Raw genomic sequence first — 23,247 nt, 5'->3', positions numbered from 1 at the left:
TTTATTTGTTTTATAAGTATGGGTTTAGAATGGACTTAGTTGAATGGACAGAGGAGTTTTATGAACTCATAAAAAAAGTTTAAAATTCTGGGTTTTGCATATGTCTAGAAATTGAGATCGTTAACATGTGGATGTAAAACAGTACTGTCTTTGTTTTGTATCAGCTGAAGATGTAGCACAATTAATTGCCTCTAAAACCTCTCATGTAAGTCTTCTGCATTAATGATAATGTATTTTTTTAGGCACTTAGTATCTTCCACTTTTCACTTTTTTTCATGTGTATTTGGTATAAAGTGCCTGAAAAACCTGCACAAATTTTATTAAGAAAATGCAGCCACTGATCAGAATATAGCATTCTAATTTAGTACTCATTAATTAGTTTTTTATTTGCTCTCCAACCCCTTGCCAAAGAACTACTAATTCTCCTAATCCTCCTCCAATAGCCATGTCCTACCAATCCATCTTCTATGAAGTATGGCAGTGCCAGATTTCATTTCAGCATTCAAACTAAAATAAACTTAAAAATCATCCAGAAGAGATTTTTCTAACCTGAAATCTCTGTCCAATATCCCTATCTTTTATCGCTTTAACTTACCATTTATAACTACATCGGTGTCAAAGTAGTAAGCTCAAGAGATTAATGACTTGTATGTTGCTCAAGCTTACCTTCAAAGTAATAAAATCTAATATACTTGCTATACAGTGAAAAAAAATGCAGGAATCCAACTCAGTAATGGGCAAGCTCCTTTAAAATAGTCAGCATCTATGAAGACACTCTGTCCTGATATGAACGCATTATGAATCATGACAATATTGTAGAGAGAAATACGTAATGGGAATAGAGGCAAGTGAGTTGTATTGCAAATACATGCAACAAAAGCAAAAGGATAGCATTCTAGAGATGGCAGAAGATGCATTACACAGGATTTGATTTTTGGGAGACTTTGCAGCATAAGCAATTCATTGCTCTGTATTCCTGGGTCAAAGTTTCTGAGACATGAAGATTGAAGTCAATCAGCTGTATGTCTTTCACCAATCTCCTACATGGCTTTCAAATAATAACACATCAAAGGATTGACAAATCTAGATGTGTCAATTGTCTTCTGTTATCAGCTGGTTTTGCTATGCAACAATGTCCTCTTGTCACAGTTATCTGAAGGAAGTGGGATGGGAATTGTGTGAAATTAGCACAGCTTATGCAAAACATCAGCATTATTGGCCAGCATTTTTTCCTTGATCTTGAGAGCTTGGGGTTGAATCTCACAACACGATGAGAAAAAATATGGACACGGAAAACTGAAAATCATGTAATAAAATTAATCTGTAATTAAGGACAGTGTATGTGAGGACAAACAGAAAGCAAATGCAGATCAGGATCAATCAGAAAAGAATTAGTCAACATAATGAAAGACAACAGTAAAATTTACTGTATTTTGGATATTTCCTTGGTTACGCAAAAGATTTTAATGTTGTTGAGACAACATTTTTCCTGAGAACTATATTTATCTTTTTAAGAATCCAGTAAGCATCAGAAATTATGAAACTACACTGTATAGATTGTGGGCTACAGAACAGGAGACAATAAAAGCATCTCTAGGAAAGTTTGTTTTCATTTCATTATGTTAAACACACATATATGTTTCAGTAAGGCCCCTAAAACACAGGAAAAGTCTGTTGTATCATGGCATTTTTTTCCTTAAAATCAGTATTTATAAAAATGCTGCATTAGAGTCATAAGACTTTGAACACTTATGACTGTAGTTTTCAAAATCTATATGCAGTATGGTATAAAGAAAACAAAAATTACATGCTATTGCTGATCAGCATGTCAGTTCAATATAAAGATACATCTAAATATTTCTTAGGTTTTTATTCCAAACCAGGCATCAGTGGTGTATAGATACTGAAAAAATAGAACACTTTATTGTGTCTTACATTATTTTCTTGTGATAATCTCATTGCTATTAGTGTGGCTTCTACATCACCATAATACTTCCCCCACACACCCAAAACAATATTGCAAGTCAATACTGAATATAAAACTCTGATATAACACCAGGCTAGAATATTTGTCTTACTGTTAGAGCAAATTAGGATAATTAGGCTGCTGTACTACTAGAATTGAGAAGTAATTTTTTGATAAAACTTTCTTGTGGAAAGGAAGTGTTTCCTGAAATCCTAAAACATTCTCAGAAAATGTTTTACACTAACTAGTGCCAAAGTACACAGGGTTAATCACATAGTTTCTTGTCCCTGCATCTGTTAAACTCTCCGTTGCCTTTTTTACAAAGTAGTCCCAAGATACTGATAGCCTCAGAAATTTCAGTGCTCCCAGAATTTTCAATAAAGGGCCAAAAACCTGTAAAGTTCTGTTGTAGTGTGAGCACTAACTTTAGAAAATTACACACACACACACACACACACACACACACACACACTGCCCTGAAGACTCAGCACTGAAATGTGCTCTGATTGATTCTTGTTTTGTGCTGTAGGGCTAAAACCCAGAAGTTCCAGGTTTTTCAGTGTCCGGTAGGTTATCCCACACACTGCATACTGCGAGGAGAAATATCGCTCTGGAGAGATGTGTGGGCTACCAGTGAGTCAGGGGTAGATTCTAACTCATTTAAGAAAGTAAAAATAAATATTTGCTAAATTCCTAGACCGATCTTCCTAAAGGAATTTGTGAGCTAAAGCCTCTCTTCCTAGTACAAAAATTTCTTATGGCACAGAGAATCATAGTTTCAAGTTCAACCACTTATATTGTTTCCAAGCCCAGGGCTCACTATTTTCTGTGTGAATGACTGCAATTCAGAAATTACCTAGAAACTCTCAATGCCAAGTCTCTCTTCAGACTCATAACAGATAGTTACCCAAACATCCTAAAGGACAGCTTGCAGTAAAGTAAAGGTAGAAGTTCCTTAAAAGTCAGAAACTCTGTTATCTTTTTCCTTAAATTCAATAAGGAACTATGTTGAAAGTTTTTCTTTGAGCAAATTGAAAGAAGGCATCCCTCTCAGGGCTTCAGCAGTTCAATAGCATAATCTTTGACCTCTTATTTCATGAAGAACTTCAGTGCATATTGTTTAGGAATAAATGAATCACAAATCTGCTCTGATTATTCTTGTCAGAAAACTGTTCCTGTGTTTTAAAATAGGTGGCAATTTTCTTCTTGAGGAAAAAGCAAAACATATTACAAGATACCCACAAATTTGAAAAGATCTGTTTGGGGAATAACACATCTGAGCTCAGCAGCATATTTCTTACTCATTATGAGTATGTGTGAAGTTCTTTAATCAGTGTATTTCACACATACTTTTGTTCAGCTCTACTTTAGATGACTAAATATGTAGTTGGGTTTTTTTTGTTTGTTGGTTGGTTTTATTTATGCCATATGGATTCTTTTGTCATAATCACTAGTGCTGGAATCCACTAGAAAAGGAAAAAAAAAAGAAAAAAAAAGAAAATTATTGCTGTTGGAAATATCAATTTTTTACTTAATCATTGTGCATTGTATTCTGAGTTTTATACATCTCTAGGTGGTAAAAAAGCATGAATAACAGGATGAAGGTTTTTTGGTTTTTTTTAATACAAGGCTGCTGCTTCTGTCTAACACCAGGGCGTAGATAGTTCATAAGACATAAGACTAAGGACCCAGCCTTAGGTGAATTACTAGATGTTGCCCTTTTCCATAGCAACTTTAAAGAAAATAATTGAGAATCACACAGGTGGACTCCATGGTGGTTGGACAGATAAGGGCACCCCTCAGAGCTAAAAGACACAATAGCAGATGCCTGGAACTGTATGCAGGATATACCAAAGCAGACAACTGTTTCACTCATAAACACAGAAGCATATTAAGCAGGATTAAAAATATTAGCTTGTAATAATAATTACTAGAGAGATATCAGCTTGTTTTGAACTCAAGCACACAAATACAGCATAACTGGTGAATAATATCTACGCATTTTTTTACCTAATGGTCCAGTAACTATATTATTGCTACTGCTAGGAAATGGCCTCACGTCTTACACTAACTATGCCTAATGCTAACTGTGCATGCCTCCAGTCCTGGCCTGTTATCAACTTGTAGTGTGAAACACAGCTTGTTATCACATCTCTTGTTACAATGTGCAGCTTAACTGTGGGACAAAAGCAAACATTAAAAATATGCCAGAGAGTCAAAACAGAAGCTCAGAACTAGAATGAGGTCCATTACTGGGTTGCACTGAAGAAATGCAATCTTGAGAACTGCAAAAAGATTGCTTTTTTAAGCATGCCAAAAAAACCCCAGAAGCAGCTAAAAGAAAACACAAACAAATAGCTAAGCGACATGGTAAGGCATCTGCCCTGGCCTGGGAAACTCACACGAGCACTGGGCAGTATAGAGTCTGGGGAGAAGAAGCCAAGGGTTAAGAATCATCTAAAGACTGAATCATTTTGTAAAGGAGACAATCTCAAATTGGGATGGGAGAAAGAGGAGAGAAGATGGTCACTTCTGTTTCGGCTTCCTTCGTCAATGAACCCTTGAGCCTGATCACTTGGTCCTCATCGACTAAAGCCATCAAGAATGGCAGCAGCCCTCAGTGAAAAAACCAGGGCCATCTTGCTCTGATATCTTCTCTGATGGGCTTTGTTCCTCTCTACTTGTTCCCAGACCACCATATCTATACTTTAATTGCAGAAGTGAAATTGGAGAAGGAAACTTTGTTCTGTTGCCTAAAGTCATGATTTTCCAGTCTTTATCCCCTACTCCTTTGAGGATAGTCTTTAGCTGTCTATCCTTCCTCACAACACAGACTCAAACTCTTGGCTCTGCAGGCTCTCTGTGAAGAACTTGTAGCTCTCCTGTTTAACTTCCCTGATGTTATGCAGTCCTCTCACCTCCTCTCATGCTCCTTTACCTGATGACTGACCACCTCAGCAACAGCACACCTCCCACAGGTGAGATCATTTTTGTCCCCAGCACAAGGGAGAGGTGGCAGGGACTCATTGCAGTCAAAGACCTGGAGTCTTTCTGGAGCTCTGTCTGTACTGAGACCTCACATATGCCGGGAATATTTGTTCCAGCTAGCTGAAAAAACATGTGCATAGACACCATTGTTGTGCAGCCTCTAGCAGTCTCAAACAATCTCAAGTAGAGTTTCTGGGCCTTTCTCATTTTTTTGCACTGTGGGAGTTCTGCTACTGGTTAGATAGCAGATCCCCAGGCTAAGGCTGAGTAAATGCTTGCCACGCTGATCAGCTGTCAGTTGAAGAGATATCAGCTGAAGACAATGCAAGCCCTTACTCTCTAATCTAGAAAACACTTCCTGTTAGGGCTGACAAAAGCAAAATTCTCCAGAAGCTGCCCTCAACAACGGTGAGTCACCAGAAGATGATTCCTGAGAAACAGTTTCCTCAAGAAAAGGTCTGAAAGCTGCTGTAATAACTGCAATGTCTCTTACAGCTGTCTCTCTTTGCTCTGCTTGCTACAAGATCCGAACAATTTTTCCTACCTCAGCCACAGGGAGTAGTTACAAGTATGGGGGTTTTATTTCCTGTCTTAAATAAAAATTCTGCTACCATTTTAGCCTATGTCAAGTATGCAGGCCATTCCTGCCTCTCCTCCCAATCCAAACGGTTTATATCTGTAGAAAGGAAAGGGTTGAAATACCTATCTGAATTTATATCTATGAAAAGGCCACGATTTAATGACTGAACCATTTTAATGTAATTTGGTTCTGACCATTCACTCAATGAAAGTGTTACACAGTGAGATGCTTTTATGAATTTAGAGTCTCTTGCTATGAGCATTAAAACTCCCCTTCTACAAACTCCTGAGATTAAATCTCTCTCCTGTCTTTACTTTCATATTACAAACAAGGAATCAAGTGCATATTTTAAAATTCAAGTTGCTGTAAACTAAGTAAAATGGTATGGCTGTAGTAGAAGTCTTTTGCAAAATATGACTCTCCATTATAGAAATAAGACAGTTAGTGATAGAAAAATCTTTCAGAATAAGGGTTTATTTAAATTTCCAAAAGATGCTGCTGTAATGTAGGAGAGAAAAAGAAAGCGGGTAGTTAAAATGCAAAATTGAAGCTTTCAGGTAATAATTTCTGAAGACAAGTTTAACTGAAAAAAATCTTGTGAAAATAGTGAAATTTTCCAGAGACTTGCCTCAAAGTGTGGTGAATCATTGAAAGGAGAAAAAAAAAAAAAGGAACCATAAATACAAAACAATTTGTGCCAGGATATTTTCTACAGGGTTGGGTTTTGGGTTTTTTTTCAGATAGAAAAAATAACTTTAAAAGCATGCATATGAAAATCTTCTTATTTTATTATAAAGGAAAGAAGATGAGATTGACAATCTTATCAAACACTCAAATAAATTAAAATGAGGCTCAACACCATGTAAAGATGGAAAAGAAAGACTTAAAGCATAAAATAGCAGTCATATTCTGGAGTTGATTGGAAAACTGAGCTCACAAATTAAACATTATGACTTACAATATTAAGAAGTCAAAAAATGGACGGTGATTGATGGAGTCCTTAATTAAGACAAATAGCGTTCCATGTTAGAAAAATATTCAGTTTCCTAAATAACAGTCTTACCCAATAGAAGAGAATATTTTGAGAATCTGTAAATAACGTTAAACTTCAGCTAAATTAGATGGCAGCGTTTATTTATTTTTTTTCCCTCATATTCACAATGATACAGCACAACTTCTGCTTTAACCTTCCAGGACCCACATGGATTTAGTGCAAGCTTAACTTCAAGCCTATGATCTGGTTGTAATTCTGCTTTGGCAGACTGAAGGCAATGGCAGGTTGCCATTTGTCCCAAGAGAAACAAAATCATGGCATTTAAGGTCTTTCTACTGTAATCTGATTGAAGAATAAGGGTTAGAATTGGAAGAGCTTCTACAGATTTCTAGAAAATAATTGGTCTAGACATACTCAGCTTATAACTGTCGAGGAAGTGTAAGACTATATGGGCCTCTATTCATCTTGGACAATCTATTTGTTTGTTTCTGAAGGTAAAAAAACCAAGACTTAATGCATCTCAGTATGGCACTTCAGTATACAGATTAAAGTAATCCACTTCAATGTAAAGTAAAGCCATTCTTCTTTTTTGAGACAATTACACAAAGAGAAAGATTCTTGCCGAAGAATCCTATTGCTCCAGAAAAACAGAAACCCTGAAAGTAAATCTAAACAAATGAACAAAAAAAAACCCAACTAAAAGGAATAGGCAACTATTGCTACTAGGCTGGACTAGAAGGAGGCTAGGATCACGTAAGGATTTTCACAGAATCACAGAATGGCTGAGGTTGGAAGTCTTCTTGTCCAACCCCCCTGCTCAAGCAGGGCCACCTACAGCCAGTTGCCCAGGACCATGTCCAGATATCTCCAAGGACAGAGACTCCACAATCTCCCTGAGCAACCTGTGCTAATGCTTGGTCACCCTCACAGGAAAATAGTGTTTCCTGATGTTCACATGGAAACTCCTGTGTTTCAGTTTGTGCCTGTTGCGTCTTGTCCTGTCACTGGACACAATTTAACAGAAAGGATTTCTTTTGGGCTCAGAATTAGGAACCTGTGAACAAGTCAAACTTCTGATAAAAAGTCTGATGAGGTTTTATTCTAAAAAGTATTAAACACAGCTTGACTTAAATCTCATTCCATGGAACCATATTTCAAGGGTGTGTGTGGGGATAGTTAAAAAATAAAGAGGAACATTATGAGTTTATTCAACTGTTTCAATTTATTAATTAGGTGTCATAGTTGATTGCAGTAAGTTCAGGACGTTCTGTCTTCTTCGCACTGAAACTTCTAATGTTACAATAACTTTAATTATCTTTTTCTGCATTGCTGCACTGATTTCTGTACAAAGTTAATGGACATAAAGCCAATTTTTAAAATATAGATAAATATATTCATTTTTATGTGTGTGCGCATGTGTGTATAATTGATTTGATTTCCAACATAGTTACAATAACAGAAAGATGCACTGGCAGATATCTCAGTGTGTCTAGAATACAGTGGACACTTCTTCCACCACTCTCCCCATGAACCTGGAATTAAACAGACTTTTCCTCCCTATATAAATCATTTAATATTGTGGTAAGAAACAAAGCTTTCTTTGTCATGATAGCCAGATTCTTACAACTTTTTGATTCCTCCCACTATAGCTAATTAATAAAATAAATTATAATTATTCTTTTTATAAAAAAAGGTGGTGATTTTGTGAATTCTTTGCCCTCTGCTTCTAGCCCCCAAATCATAAAAGCATTCTTTTCTCTTCACCCTCTTCCCAAGACCTATCACCTTTTCTCTAAGTGTAATTGTCAGAAATATAATATCCAAGCAGGTGGAGCTCCTACAATGTTTGAAATTCACCCTACAGTTATGCTAAGTGACAGTTTCACCTGAGTGAAAATAAAACAGCTTCACATGATCTGATTCTGGCTAATATGACAGTCCTTACTTTAAAGTGAATTAACATGAAGTTTCGTACATCACAGGAATCAAAATTAAGGCCTAGAGAAAGGGTAGTGGTAATTTGATTTGATACATTACAGATGCAGACAGAAAAGGATATTTCATTTCCCTTTTACACAAAACAGAAACTACCCTGGACTGAAACCAGAATTCAAAGCAGTGCCAAGAGCTGGAAATCTGGTCCACTGAAGGGGTTTAGTGCATATCTAGCCAAATTTACATTAAAAAAACAATCCCAGATGTAGTTGTAGACAAAAGAAAATGTGTCAGATAGTTTTTAAAATACTCAGTTTTGACTGCCTTTGATGATCAAGGTAATTGTATGTATGTAAGAGAAAAAGTGGAATAGGACTTTTTTTTTTATGGTAGTACTTTATCTTGGAAATTACAGCTGATTAGTATGCATTCAGGGAAAGATGGCAATAAAATTATGATGACCTCCATCTTACATTACTGAAACAAAGAAAATAAAAACTACAAATTTAATCAAACCTGAAAAACCTAACTAAGAAAACTTTTATTGAGACCAAATAGGTTGAAAGCTGAGGAGATATTTTTAGCTAGAAAAATTATAGATTAAAAGCTATTTAGAAAACAGATTTCATTCCATGTGAAACACTACGACTTAAGATTTCTGAAAACTAAAATCTGACTTTCTTCCAAATTTAGTGGCTAGTCTGAATTGATTCAGTACCATCAATAATCTCATTGCACAAAATGACAAATAGGGGTTTTTCAAATATTTCAGCTTTTTCATTTATACATATATAATTTCAAAATTTTTAGACTAAATATTAATAATGCCATATAGCATCTGCAAACACAGTCTGATAAAATTTACATTTTTACATTGATGTGCAATCTAAAAGAAAGCTGAGGCAAATAGACCTCTCTTTATTATCAAAATACTGAAAGGAAACAAATAAAACTACATTTTTAGAATTTTCCCTTGTTGTATATGTTAAAGCAAATCTAGTTCCTAAAAAAGTTTTGGTTTTAATGAAATTCCATTTTCAAACTAAAAGATCTTCTGTTGAAACATGTATTTTTCAGCCATAATTTGGTTGTCAGTGTATAGGTTCCCACTGTTGACAAGATACTCAAAATACATCTTATTGATTCCTGTATATCCATTTAAGTTGGCAAATATCACATTTCATTGTCAGATTGCTTCAGTCAACAAAATAGGTTGGTACACTCCTCCATCTACATCATAAATAAATAAAAAAAAAGATGTAACCTGATTTATTCTAGGGTGATAAGTAACTGAAGTAAATAAATAGGAGTTAAATTAGGACCCTTTTTGGTGCTTCAAATTCCTTCAGTTACACTTCCTGTAGTGTAGTTCATAATCAAAATGCATAATTTTGATGAGTTCAAAGCAGAAATAACTAAACTCACTAAACTACAAGAACCCCAAATCAAGCCTGTTCAGCTGACTGTGTTGAATTTCAGAAACATAGCATGTGTGGCATGAAATAGAGCATATTGTTCTTTACAACTCTTACAATTCATAATAAATTTGCTAAAACATATTAAGAAGACATTTTTGGGAGTCTGAAAGTCAGCAAAAGTCAAACTATTCACAGTACCAATTGGGTTTAAGTGCCTAACTTCTACCTCTTCCTTTTGAAGATTCCTTTCCCTATCCTACACTCAAAAAACCCTATATTCCTTTACAGTATAACTTTCACTTAATTCCTTAATTACTACATGTTTTCTTAGGCTAAGATCAATTGAAAGCATTACATTGAAAATTTTCATAGAGAAAAAAAAAAGGGATGCAAAAATTTGCAGCTGAGACTTCAGTACTTCTCATACATAAGGAAAATGCCCCTTTGATCTGCACAGCTATAGTTTTCAATACTAATATCATAATGCTGCGGAGAAAAGGTAGCTTCAACCTTTTCTGTAAAAATAATCTCAAAAAGAAATATGCTTTCTATTTATTTAGTTATTTATTTTATGATGATGATAATTTGGTGATTTATTTTTCCTGATTCATAATTGTTCCTCTGTAGAGAGAGATTTAAAAAAAAAATGTAATAACTAATTATGACTAAAGTCTGCCCTGTGGAAAAAATGTTCCTATCTCTCAACTTATAATTTAGCTCATGTCTTTCTAAGATGGTCTTTTCAACATATGAACCATTACACATTTTAATTGTGTGTATATATATAGTCACTCTGTTATATTCTTGTACTCTGTGAGATCTTGTGATGAGTACCTTTGTCTCTATCTGCTATACATCAAAACACCTTTAAAAAAACCCCTAAATTTTCTTTCTCCTTATTTCATTGAAAATCTGCTATGCTATACTTACATCCAACTATTTTTTGTTTGTCCTGATCTTCTTGGGAACACTCTTTCTAATTGCCAAACACCCTGGAAGGGAGCATGGTACAGAGATCCTTTCAAAAGCTCCAAATAGATTATTTATGAAAGTTTATAAACTTTGTGAGTTCATATAGTGCAGTATGAAGACAGCAGTTTAGGTTTTGCCTGACCTAGTGGGCTATACTTTCCAGTAGAGCAAATGAGTTGATACATACCACTGCACTGGTCTATATGGTTTTTAGTTCTTCAGTTTAAGAAGGGACAATGCTGGCTTTCATAGCATTATCCTATGTTCCCTATATATTCAAAAGGAAAATATCCTATGCTGTTTTGGTATCAATTTTCTTCCAGGAGTAATGCTGTTTTCCTGTAGTAAGAAGGATACATCCATTTTCACATCATGCAGTCCCACAGGAATGCTCACTGTTTGAAAGGAATTATTTACATGGAGGAGTAAAGGAATATATTGCTAACCAATGCATATTATTTAGGTTTGGTATCAATAAGCTAAACCAAACCAAAAGCAGTTCCTTACATATAGTGTAGCTCTACAAATGAAACACATGATATGCAGGACATACTGGAAGAACTTGTATAGAATTTCTGTCAGAAATAATAATACAAATGATTTCACATGGATGTTTTTCAATCCAATTATAGCAAATGTATGTGACTTTAGCCAATGTCACAGGATTTTACCTATAAACATATTTATCTGTAAAGCTAGAACCTACCCATGTACTCTGATAATGATTTATCATTTTAAGCAGCTTAAAATATTTCCTCCTAAAGCTTTTCAAATCATTTTCACATACAGATTTTAATTAATTTGAATTTTCTTGTGTTCTTCTGGTGTTTGCTTTTCTGTTAATAGAAATATAGAAGTGTGTATAGGAACAGAGAATGAAAAGTGTGATTTGACAAGAGAGACTATAAAAGCTCCTAAGGACAGGGCAAATATAACATATACATAGTATAACCACCTCTTCTATGAACAAAAGCATTAACTTTTTTGTTAAAGCTGTAATAATTTATCATGTAAGTCTGCTTGTGACTTTATTCTCCCATTGATATATGAAGGAGCTGCGCATTAAAATCCCATTAATACCTTGTGCCATTGATAAAATAGACCCTTTTAGCTTACAAATCATTGAAAGTAAAAACAATCATGCTTCATAGCCTCATTCTGGAAAACATTATTATTTTGTAGTGTTCAACATAAAGCACTGTGCAAACAAGAAATGAAACAAAGGTCATTGCACTGAAAAACCTTGAAGTGTAAGAATGGGCAGAAAAGCCACATGACTGTATACACATGGAGGATCTTGTAAAACACTATCATATTATCCCATGCTGCAAAAGGCTTGTCATCAGGTTTTTAGTAAGGTTTTTAGTAAGGCCTTTGATACTGTCTGTCATGGCATACTCCTTGAGAAGCTGGTGTCTCATGGCTTAGACAAGTGTACTCTTCGCTGGGTAAAAAACTGGCTGGATGGACGAGCCCAGAGGGTTGTGGTGAACAGAGTTAAATCCAGTTGGCAGCCGGTCACAAGTGGTGTTCCCCAGGGCTCAGTATTGGGGCCAGTTCTGTTTAACATCTTTATTAATGATCTGGATGAGGGGATCGAGTGCACCCTCAGCAAGTTTGCAGTCAACACCAAGTTGGGAGGGAGGGTTGATCTGCTTGAGGGTAGGAAGACTCTACAGAGGGATCTGGACAGGCTGGATCGATGGGCCAAGGCCAATCATATGAAGTTCAACAAGGCCAAGTGCCAGGTCCTGCACTTGGGTCACAACAACCCCATGCAGTGCTACAGGCTTGGGGAAGAGTGGCTGGAAAGCTGCCCAGTGGAAAAGGACCTGGGGGTGCTGGTTGACAGCCAGCTGGATATGAGCCAGCAGTGTGCCCAGGTGGCCAAGAAGGCCAACGGCATCCTGGCCTGTATCAGAAACAGTGTGGTCAGCAGAACCAGTTAAGTGATTGTCCCCCTGTACTCTGCACTGGTGAGGCCGCACCTTGAGTGCTGTGTTCAGTTTTGGGCCCCTCACTACAGGAAAGACATGGAGGTGCTGGAGCGTGTCCAGAGAAGCGCAACCAAGCTGGTGAGGGGCCTGGAGCACAAGTCTTATGAGGAGCGGCTGAGGGAACTGCAGATGTTTAGTCTGGAGAAAAGGAAGCTGAAAGGAGACCTTATTGCTTCCTACAACTACCTGAAAGGAGGTTGTAGTGAGGTGGGTGTTGGTCTCTTCTATCAAGTAACTAGTGATAGGATGAGAGGAAATGGCCTCAAGTTGTGGCAGGGGAGGTTTAGATTGGATATTAGAAAAAATTTCTTTACTGAAAGGGTTGTCAGGCATTGGAACAGGCTGCTCAGGGAGGTGGTGGAGTCACCATCCCTGGAGGTGTTCAAAAAATGTGTGGATGTGGCACTTCAGGACATGGTTTAGTGGGCATGGTGGTGTTGGGTTGATGGTTGGACTTGATGGTCTTAAGGGTCTTTTCCAACCTAAACAATTCTATGATTCTATGATTCTATGCACCTCAGAAAAGAACTTGCCTCTATTTTCTCATTAGCATCTCCACAGGTAGAGTTTTGTTCCCCCCCTGCCTCCAAAGCCTCCCCTGTCCCAGCTGAAACAAGCCTCACTCCTTCAGGCTCTTCTCATGGGGCACACAACCCAGTCAGAACCATTCTGATGACTCTTACCTGGACTTTCTTGCTTATCAACATTTTTGTTGTAATGGGGAGCCTAAAAATGGACACACTCTTCCAGATGCAGTTTAATGGGCGCTGAGTGAAGAGGAGGAGTCACTTTCCTTGATCTTCTGGCAGTGCCAGTGTTCACGAAGCCCCAAGGACTGTTGGTGTTCTTTGCTGCTAGGGCACACTGCTGCCTTGTGTTTAGCCAATGTCTGTTAGGAGCCCTCAGGCCCTTTCCAGTAGAGCTGCTCTCTAGCCAGTCAGTCCTCAGCCTGTCCCAATGCATTTGTCCTCATCAAATTTTATGAGATTCCTGTTGGTCCATTTCTCTATCCTGTCCAGGTCTTTCTGAATGATGCCTCCATCCTGGAGCATACTGACTACATCCTACAGGGTTTTTTGTTATCTGCAATCTTGATGACATTACCCTCTGTGTCCTCCTCCAGCTTATTGATAATGATATGAAGCAGATGCCTGAAGAACTCATTTGTAACTTAACCCCAGTACAGTATGATCAATTATCCTCACCCTTTAAGCCCACTGCTTTTCTCTCACACACATGGACAGTCATTTCATCACAAAAGGCAAACAGGTTGGTATGCATCATTTACTGTTGGTATAGCCATGCTGGTTATTCTTAATCACCTTCTTCATATCCCCAGAAATGTCTTCAAGCATGATGTGATCAAAGATTGTCTAATAGACTGAAGCAAGGCTTACTAGTCCATTTTTCACCAGATCATTCCTTTGCCCTTTTTGAAGATGGGTGCACCATTTGCCTTTCCCCATCATCTTTGACCTTCTTTGTACAACCTGTAAGAAACAACAAAGAGTGATGACAGTTGCAATGACAGCAGCCATCTATCTCACAGTGCTTGGATGAAACCCATGTGGCTTCTTGTATGGGCTTCTGAAGAGATGTCTGCTTGAGTAGATCCTCTTCCACTGCTGGTAGCGCCTCTCCTCCTGAACCCTGTCTCTAGGCACAGAAATCTGGGACACCTTGTAAGTGAGCACCAAAGCAGAGAAGGCATTTATTACCTCTGTCTTCTCTATGTCTTCTGGCACTAAATCTCTCTCCCCATTTAGCAGCAAGCCCATATTTTCCTTGTTCATCCTTCTACTGCTGATGGAGCAGTAATCGATCTTCTTCTTGCCCTTGAAACTCTTACAAATTTCAAGACTAGTTGAGCTCTGGCTTTTCTAATATTATCCCTTCATATCCATGCATTTCTATATCCCTCCTCTGTCATCTGCTGTCATGTCCATCTCTTGTATATCTACCTTCTTTCTGCATTAGAACTCAGTCTGAATTCCCTGCTCAACCAAGTCAGCCTTGTGATACATCTATTTGATTGGTGAATATTGGGATGTAGAAAGGATGCAGGGAAACAAAGGTATAAACAATTTTTAAATACATTTGGTAAACAAATTTCTATGTCTAAAATTGCAAAATATTTTTCAGTAGAGGAATATATTCTTCAACTTCTTTCTTGCTGTGTAAAACCAATCCATTTTCAAAATTAAAGACTGACACCCCAAAAGCTAAATTTCAGTCCACAGTGGAACTTTTCTATTCTAATGAATATTTTTTTAATCCGATTAATTTTGCAATAGATATTTCCAAAGGTCACTTTAGTCAACAGTTCATATGTTAGCAATCTATGAAGTGGAAATAGCAACTTTAACAGACAGAGGCAGAGAAGAGGTTGAAGTCCCTACTTATTACTTTAATATCACTAAAACTACTTAGAACAAGAAGGCACCTTGTTTTGGTTTTCAATTAGGGGGCTTATATTTATAATCGTATTGCACTGCAGCATTTTTCATTAAATTTGGAGCATTGACTTCATTTGGAGACCTTTCAAGCCTTTCACTCAGTTATCCATCAAGCTGTACTACATTGAGTTGTCAGACAAAGCATGTAATGACTAAACTTTTCAAAAAAACAGATGTTAATGTCTCTTGACAAGGAAATATTTTCTTATCACAAAATTATGAAATGCCTTTAGGGCTGTTAGTGAGACATAAACAACATTCATCAAACTTGATTCCTTTTTCATCTGATGCAGGAGCTGCACAGGTTGCTCTCCTTTCAGTTCAGTGTCCTTAGAATAGCTATGTGTTAATTCATGATTAACATTATAGTAATAATATAAAATGACAAAAAAAGAATTTTAATAATTAAATTTAATAATTTAATTTAATAATTAAAATTGAGAGTAAACTGTGTCGGGGGGGGTGGGCGTTTTTCTTTTTTCTGGCAAGGGGTTTCTACCACTGGAATAGCCCACCAAATGAAATTTAGATGTAGCTGGAGCTCTTAAACTAAGACTGGATTTTTTTTCTAAAAGATCTGGTCTTGCTTCACTGCAGTTTATCATTCTTAGTAATGCTCCCTTACATAGCTAGGGAATACAAATCCCTCCACTATAAAAATCACTGGGTAAAATTCTAATGGCTGCTTGTTATGCAGGAAGTGAGATTAGAAAGTCATAGGTTTAGTCAGTTTTAAACAGAGAAAATATAACTTTGTTCTTACACAAGAATTTCCCTATATAAACAGTGATTCTCTCCTTAAAAAAAAAAAAAAAAAGTTTTAGAATCAAAGAATGAAGAATTAATTATATTCTACTTCTAGTATTGGGTCTACAGTATTCTTGGGAACAACTTAGTGAAATTTAATAGTTTGTGATTCAGAGGAAATCAAACTAGATTTTTTTTTTAAATAATTGCTACTGATTTATGGCTGATTATGACTGAGCAAATTCTGTGTCTCAGTTTTGCCAGCTGAACAGTGTGAACAGAATAATTCATCATAAAACATTCCTACGGAATCATTGAAGCTTCTAGGGGTGGTTTTATAATTATTTTGTTTCTTTAATTATGTGTAAGCCAGGAGGTGTACATAAACTTATTTAAGATCCAACCAGTTTTGTTTTGGGACACTATTGGCAACAGGCTTAGTTGTTCTGATTCCCTTATCCTACAGTAAAACTTTCTAGAGGGCTGCATGCAGAGGCGGCTGCATGCAGAGACTACTGCCTGTGGTCCATCTTGTTTTTTCACTGATATACATGCTGCTGAAGCTTCAACGTTCTTGCACTGGAACTAAAATTTCCTTCAATGTGTCTATGTGTTCTCCAGTCACACCTCCAGACGCAGTACAGCAGAACCTAAGCCTATGCCATTTGGGACTGTTACAAAGGTTTTACCCAATAAAACTGGGGAACTTGAAATAGCAAGTTGTTGAACTTAAATATTGGAGACTTCTTTTTCTGAGGTAGCATAATTTCAGTTCTCAATGAAATAAATGCATTTCAACAGAAACTTTAATTTCTCCAATCAAGATATATTGTGGCAATTAGCTACCATAATGAACAGGGGCAAGTACTGAGTCATAGCATCCTAGAGGAAAATTTGAGAAACCCAGTCCATTCCCATCTATCTTTATGTAAGGTAAATGAATGACATATTTTAGAGGTTGTCATTGTATTCCTAATAATGACTTAACGTATTTTGTCCTCATTATAATACCTATAGGCATTTTTGAACAGGAATGTCATATCAAAAGAAAATACAATGTTCTTTTTCAGATTTTAATCCTTTTGCAAGAAGTGTCCTTTATTACAAGCCTAGTTTTGGAATTTTAATTCTGACTGTAAAGAATTTCAATAGATTCTACCTCTGCTCCTTTTTACAGGCACAGTTCACTTTCAACCAATTTTCAGAGGAAGATATTTTCAAGATCTAAGCTAATAAAAAAATGGACACTTCTTCACTGATACTTCAATATCCTTTAAAGTCTATATAATGTGAGGAAAACATTTAACTACGGAAAGGATTCTCCCTGCATGATGGTGGAAGAAAAGAGTTGAAACCTCAAGTTCTCAATACCAGAGCAACATGATCCAGATATAATTTAGTGTGAAATGTATTCTAATATTAATAGCTAACTTCTTTCCCCAGCTTCTCTACCAGGATGTTTTACAACATAGATGGATATTTCACAGAATTTACATCTGTTTTATCCTTTGACCACTGAACAGATGCTGGGTTTACATCTTAGCTTAACATTTCTTAGTGTTATGCATGGTAGTCTTTTGCAGTAATTTAACTGAGGCAAAGCTGGCAGCAGAAATCCTCGGAACTCAGATGCCCGGTTTTATTTAGGCATCCATCCCTCATTATTTGAAAATTACCAAAAAAATACACATTCAATTTAACAACCAACCCCCACCATTCCACTTCTCAAAAATGAAATTCTAATATTCTTTGAAATTGTCTTATTACTGGCCATACAACAGGACAAGGTAATAAAAGAGCACAATGTTTTATAAAGGGAATCGGGTTTATAAGAATTTCATATGGCCCATTCTTCTATAACTTCCTAGTGAGTAATAAATACAATGTGTTCATACAAGACTTAAAAAATGGTCACACAGAATTGAGTATGTGAGTATGTGGCAGTGAGTGAATAATGACAGGCCCACATCAGCAGTAGTAAGCAACTAATCTGGAACAACATATGCAGAATTAACTGAAGTTCAATTATCCGGGTTAAAAAGCCTCCTAGGAACAATGGAGAGAGACATAATATTAAAAAAAGAAGAAAACAATCCATATGTGGCTTTTGGAAAACAAGAAGTCTGTATAAATAATGAGAAATGAACATCTAGATCGTTATATGGTTGCATTTTGCTGAGAGATTTTTCCTGGTAGGATTTTGCCTTTGCTGAGCTACCTTTCTTTGAGGAATAATTCCTTATTTGATCCGAACTGTTATCTTGAGTAAATGAAAATAAAATAACTTTATTGAATAATACAAAGTATAAAGTAGCTCATGGTTTTTCCTACATATTCACAAAATGAATTGTTCATCAGTAAGGATGTATTTAAATGTTAGAACTTTTATGTTGTGATGGTGGGAAAGGAAAAATAGAGGAAAGCAACAATGAAAGACGACCATAAATGTGTCTTATTTTTCCATTAAAAAAAAAAGTAATCTCTGTAGTGCTTCTGTTATGTCCAAATTAACAGTCATTCACACAGTTCAAGGAACAGCATGACTTTCGCCAATTTTTATCTATCTCTAATCAATAGGTCTGCATACAGATGACATGGCTGAAAGGATTTCACTGTTACTAGTCCCACCAAAAGAGATGACTTTTCTCCCCTGACATTTTTTTGCTCATGTCAACACAAGCCCTGCTGCCACTCACCAGGTTTGGTACTCATCTGACACTTTAGTGAGACAAATAAATGCACTACTTAACTTTCTAGTTTTGTTTTGTTTTGTTTTCCTGGGATAGAAATGAATACTACAGCTAGCACAAGTGAGCTGCAGGAGTATGTTACATACACAAATAATGTTATGAGCAAAAGGAAACATACCATGTGTGTGAAGCTAAAAATTTGCTGCTGGCCTGAGTAAGTTCTTAACAACTTAATAAGTATACAAACAGTCGTTATAACTACAGAAAAAAACCCTCATTATAATGCAGTCAAAATAATTATATAGAAAGACTTCCTAGTACTTACATCTTTTTGGTGTTATGTTCATCCTTCTTTGTCTCTATGGGTCCTTGTTTTGGGCTTGTGTGGCAGGGTTTGGTAGCAGGGGAGGGGCTGCAGGGGTGGCTCCTGTGAGAAGCTGCTGGAAGCTTCCCCGGCTGCAAGTCAGACCCACCTCTGGCCAAGGCTGAACCCATCAGTGACGGTGGTAGCACCTTTGGGACAATGTATTTAAGAAGGTGAACCTGCTGGGGGGGAGGAGACTGGAAGGTGAGAGGAACACCTCTGCAGATACCGAGGTCAGTGAAGAAGGAGGGGGAGGAGGAGCGGGGGAGGAGGTGATGCCCCTGCAGCCCATGGTGTGACGGCAGGCTGTCCCGCTGCAGCCCATGAAGGTGAGCAGGGGAGAAGATACCAACCTGCAGGCCGGGAAGGAGCCCACGCCAGACCAGGGGGATGCCCCCAAAGATGGCCATGACTTCATGGGAAAGCCCGTGCTGGAGCAGTCTGTGCCTGAAGGACTGCACCCCACGGAAGGCACCCATGCTGGAGCAGTTCCTGAAGAACTGCAGCCTGCGGGAAGGACCTATGCCGGAGAAGTTCATGAACTGTGTCCCATGGGAGGGACCCCATGCCAAACAGGGGAAGCGTGAGGAGTCCTCCCCCTGAGGAGGAAGGATTGGCAGAGACAACATGTGATGAACAGACCCCAACCCCCACTCCCTGTCCCCCTGCACTTCTCGGGGGGAGGAGGTAGAGAAAACTGGGATTGGAGTTGAGGCTGGGAAGGAGGGAAGGGTGGGGGGAAGGTGTTTTAAGATTTGGTTTTACTTCCCATTATCCTTGTTTTGATTTGACTGGCAGCAAATTAATTTGATTTTGTTTTTTTTCCCCAAGTTGAGCCTGTCTTTTGCCCATGACCATAACTGGCAAGTGATCCCTCCCTGTCCTTGTGTTGACCCATGAGTGTGTCTTTATATTTTCTCCTCATTATCCCATGGCAGGCCAGGGCAGGGAGGAGTGAGCGAGCAGCTTCATGGTGCTTTGTTGCCAGCTGGGCTTAAACCACCACAGTCCTATGGCTGGCACGTCAGTCCTCAAGAAGAATATAGAAAGGTGAAAAAAGACCTTTGCTGTCCTGAAGTCTTTGTTAGGAGGGTTATAAACTTCATGGGTCTGTTGTTCATTTGGGTGGTATGTGTTGAGGGGGTCTTGGTCATGGACAGCAAGGCAGCAGTGGCAGGGACCTCAGTGACAAGGGACACAGTTCCACAGGAGGACCTAAACAAGAAGAGCAGAGGAGGTTCTGTGAGGGTAGTTGGAGTCAGCCCCAATCCATAGAGCTAAGGCTGGTCCACAGCCAAGCTTCAGTCTATTAGAGATGACCTCAAACACCAGCAGCTGTGGCAGGGTGGGTGTTCCAGGACCCAACAGGTCAAAAGCTGAACAATAATCTTCCCAACCTTAGTTCACATCATTGGTGCCTTTTTAGTTCTTGCTTACAAAAGATAACGCAGCAGTTTTAACTAAATAAGAATTGGCTGTGTTATGGCTATGCTTTAACTCCTAGTTATTACTTATTAGCTTGTCCAGTGGAGTAGTGGTTTAAATTCTCCCAGCTCACTTCAGTGCAAAGCCAAACAATATATGCTAAGCCATTGCTAACAGTAATTTTTGCTAACCAGTTTGATTTTAGACTGGGAGAAACCAGGTTTGTTTATATACTAAGTTACAAATTAAAGACAAGTTTGGAGGATGATATGCAGACCTAAACTCTAAATATGGCATTTAAGAACATATGTTACGGACTGAACACATGGTGCTGCTAAAAACTATAGCCTTCCATTGTGCTTAATTTATTGCTAAATTTATTAACCAATTAAAAGTGTAGGAAAGACACGTGAAAGAAGAAAGTTGATATAAACATGACTAGGAATTGATTCAAGCTGATATAAACCTGAGGTAAAGCAGGAGAGGTAAATCTATCCTACTTGCTGTGTAAGCGTTGCTACAGGCAACAGTGCATTGAAGAAATGTGAGAAACATCTACTATCAAGATGGAAGGCTGAATAAGATTGAGTTCATGGGGTTCTTGGATGAGATGGAACTAGAAACCAGCTCTTGACGACCCAATATGACCTTTGGTGGACTTGTTACACCCTCAGGTGCCAGAATATACACATATGAGTGCATGCATACACACAAACACATATGCACATACATGTATGCATTACATGGGTAATTACATAGGTATTACATGGGTAATATGTGTCCCGATCCAATGTTGGGGAAGGTTTCGATATGATCCCAAGAGTGAGATTAAGACACAAACAAGGTCAAATGCTGTATGCCCAAAAGAGCTTTTATTATCAAAAGTATCAAAAGTAGAAAATAGTAGCAATAGGATAGAGTGGAAGAAAAGGCAGAAATCAAGCAAGCAGTTGGGATAGAGTTGCGAGGATAGTCACCACCATGGATCCAGCGGTGTCCCGTTGGTCCTCAGTCTTCAATTCTTCAGTGGTGGGTGCACACCACAGCTTGTCTCCACAGTCTTTTATAGGGCATATTTCGATGACGTATGCACATATGTATTGTTCATGCACTGTTCACATGCTGCAGGTTTCGTCTATCACACAACCTTCGTGTAATCAACAACAGAAACCAGTATCTTATCTCAAAGACTACAGTTTCTGTGAGAATGGTAGCCTCCACATCCTTACATCCTTGTCGGCTTCAGACTGTTTCCTCTCCTGAATGCCTCAGTGGCCTAGTAATCATCCTTATGGGCAGAGGAATGTCCTGCTTAGACAGGTAATCCCAGAGACAAAAGGCTCAAGATAAACAGTTCACAATTCAGTGTCTCAGGTCAAACAATCCTTGAGATGAATGGTTTGAGATGACAGTCCAGTCTCTCACACCTAACAATCTTTGAGACAAACAGCTCGAGAAAACAATTCAGTCTCTCACAATATGCCATTCACCAGTATATAGCATGATTTCAACCCAAGCAAAGTGAGCATAAGCTACTACATTAATTTCTAAGCATTTTGGATGACTTTCTGTTTGATAAACAGCATTTCAAGATTTCTTGAATGCCAGTGCTCACTAGTGAGACCTAAAGGCAAATGAGAAAGGCAAACAATAGAAAGAGCAATGAACATCATTTTTTTGCAGGATTTTGGCAACATATTCCCAAGGTTTGAGATATTTAGGAACATTATCTTTCATAGTTCCACACAATTACCCTAACTTGGATTGAAACCTACTAGATATCCAAATACTCCACTGGATGAGTAAATATATATTGCATACACATACTATATAATCTGAGGTACTTTCATTGTACAAACAGGATATGTAACTTAATCTATATTCAATTTATTTATAGCGAAGATGAATCAGTTCGGTACATAATGAAAAGGATTATTGACAGAAGTGGGTATTTCTGTTATTTCTTGAAAATTAAGTCAGCATGCAAATTTCCTAAATGACATTCAGGTCATTCTGCTATAATATAGAGAGCTTGTTCATATACAAGATAAGAAAGGAAGAAGCAAAATGCTGTTCATCAAGCAGAAAGTAATCCAAAATGCTTTGAAATTAGTGTAATACACTATGTTAAGTTTGCATGGGTTGAACTCATGCTCTGTGCAGGTGAACGACATATTATATGTATATGTGTATGTCACTCTGTCCCTGTGTGCACATGCACTTGTGTTTGCATATACCAGAAATTTTCTATTATCCAAACCAGATGTACAAGTTAATTTTTGCATGTTTACAAGAATTCTACAAAATAAAATTCTACCATAGCAGCAGGAGCTCTTTTAAACACACATTCTAAAAGGCATGCACGGTTAATTTTAGGCAGAAGCATTAAACCTCCTTATGGAAACAGAATTAGTAATTAGTAGAAAATAGTGAGGACTCAGATTCTTTGTATCTTTCTATTCAAAGTCCATTAACAGCTTAAGCTTATTTTCTAAATTAAAATTAATGAAAATAGTTCAATAAGCAATGAAGCCTGAATACATTAAAGTAGAATCACATCTGTTTTCTACAAATCTTAATGAATAGACCTAACCCCCCCAAAAAGAAGCAAAAAAAAGGGAAGAAAACTTGCTGCATTCTGTCTTTTCTAATTAATGTAAATACAAAGGATAATGTTCTTGTGGTTTTATACAGGAACTTAGGAGAGCAATCATT

This window comes from Buteo buteo, chromosome 10 (assembly GCF_964188355.1).
Source record: "Buteo buteo chromosome 10, bButBut1.hap1.1, whole genome shotgun sequence".
In the NCBI taxonomy this organism is placed as follows: domain Eukaryota; kingdom Metazoa; phylum Chordata; class Aves; order Accipitriformes; family Accipitridae; genus Buteo; species Buteo buteo.
This window is presented reverse-complemented; position numbering follows the sequence as displayed.